The sequence below is a fragment of the Oryx dammah genome, unplaced genomic scaffold (assembly GCF_014754425.2).
Source record: "Oryx dammah isolate SB20612 unplaced genomic scaffold, SCBI_Odam_1.1 HiC_scaffold_1, whole genome shotgun sequence".
NCBI lineage: Eukaryota > Metazoa > Chordata > Mammalia > Artiodactyla > Bovidae > Oryx > Oryx dammah.
This window is the reverse complement of record NW_024070185.1, coordinates 93,129,625-93,131,598: the sequence shown is the minus strand read 5'-3', so window position 1 is coordinate 93,131,598 and position 1,974 is coordinate 93,129,625. Positions and strand designations below refer to the sequence as shown.

Sequence of the window (1,974 nt, the reverse complement as noted above, 5' to 3'; positions counted from 1 at the left end):
TGAAATTTTTGTTTTCTATTATATAATTGTGAGCCTATTATGGAATATGGTGCAAAATTCTCAGACTTGGACAATGGCCACATCTCTTTTGGGAATATGTGTTTGATTTTCACTGTAGCTGTGGGTCTTTAGATAGAAAACCTTGTGTGTAGCAATGACTAACCTTTTCTGAATTCAGAAAGTGACCTAGGTTATTTTCATATCACTTGGGTTTGCTTTCTTTAGAGTTCCTCAACCTCAACACATTGACATTTCGAGCCAAAAAATTCCTTGTAGGGGTATTTGTGGGGTGCTGTGTGTGCATTGTAGGATGTTTAGCAGCGTCTATGGTCTCTACCCACCAGGTGCTAGTAATGGTCCTCTTTGTGTGACTACCAAGAATGTCTCTAGGCATTGCAAAATGTTTCTGGGGGGTTGAGAGAATGGCTTCAGTTGAGAATCAACGGTGTAGATGGATTAATATTTGAATTCTTAACTCTGCTTGTTATTTGGGATTAGTAGTTCTGCAACCTTGGACAAGATGCCTGATTTCTATAAACTTCAGCTCTTTTATCTGCCAAATAGGGCAAGTTCATAAGATTGTCTACATTAAATGAGTTCACAGGTATTGAGTTTAGTACAGTACGTAGTCTTAATGGCCTTCCAGTAATTTTAGTTTTCTTCTTCCCTTTGGTTTTCTGGAGGTATAGAACTTTCCAATTGGAAGGGATCTTAGAAGTCATCCCACCAAAATTCCTCATTTTATAAATTAAGAGACTGAAGTCCATAGAGATAATCTGTCTCCTCAACCCTGAATCTATCAGTAAGTAAGTAAAGTCACTCAGTCATGTCCGACTCTTTGCAACCCCGTGGACTGCAGCCCACCAGGCTCCTCAGTCCATGGGATTCTCCAAGCAAGAATACTGGAGTGGGTTGCCATTTCCTTCTCCAGGGGATCTTCCCGACCCAGGGATCGAACCTGGGTCTCCTGCATTGGAGGCAGACGCTTTAACCTCTGAGCCACCAGGGAAGCCCCATCTTATACTCAACTAATATAAAAGAGACATACTGAGGTGAAACTGTACTGAGTAGATAAGTTCAAAGGCTCTTTCCTGTCAAGGATGATTTGCAAGATTCTTGCCCCTGTAGATTTCCTCATGATGTATTACCTCTGAGAGAATTCCAAAGCACTAAATTCTACTTGTGACTCAGACTAAGTTCAAATGTTTGGTTTCAGGGACTATCAATTGTCTCTTTGGAAGCACTTGCCCTGTGCTCTTCGAATGTTGGGGGATGTTAAGCATTGAAACAAAACATGAAATATGAGAGTTAATATTTGAACCAGCCAAAGTTTTAAAAAAATTTGTAATCATCAAGAAAACTTAACAGCTGTTCAAGAAGCAGAGCAAAAGAAAGAATCAGGAAGATTAATGGATGACTCCAATTTTGCTTTCTTCTCTGTCAAAGACAAGGCTATTCTGACAAAAAAGATTGGGACAAACTGATAAAAGGTACGGAATTCCCTGAAAGGGGAGACATGGGGATAAAGGCTATCCTAAAAGAGTATATCTTCTGGACTAAGCAAATCACTTCACAAGCTATTGGGAGATTTGCTGGTGAGATCAAACAGCCACTGTCAATAATCTGAGGGATTCATAGAAAATGAGAGTCATCAGAAGGACTAAGGATGGGCAAGTGTCTTGATTTTCAGGAAATACAATTAATTTTCACACTTCACCCCCACTATGAATTCATGAGTTTGGCACCTGTCTTAGGCAAAGTTCCATAAAAGATTATTCTATTAATGGCTGATGAGTGCCTACAAATTAAGCAGCAATGCCTCTAAGCCAGTAGCATTTCAGTAGAACAGGTCATGCCAAAGTAATCTAATTTCCTTTTCTGATTAGAGTGGTTAGAATGGCTGAGCAGGGTTGTGAGGTGAGCACAGAATATCCAGATGACAGCAAGGCATGTCTCTTGTGATATCATTAAAGG

The 1,974-nt window shown here is 39.9% G+C and overlaps 1 non-coding gene across 1 annotated transcript; it reads right to left on the bottom strand.

The window, feature by feature from the left end:
* Positions 1 to 937: 937 nt before the first annotated feature.
* On the bottom strand, positions 938 to 1,009 carry TRNAW-CCA. The gene has a single exon. It is a non-coding gene; the product is annotated as a tRNA-Trp (tRNA).
* Positions 1,010 to 1,974: the final 965 nt, after the last annotated feature.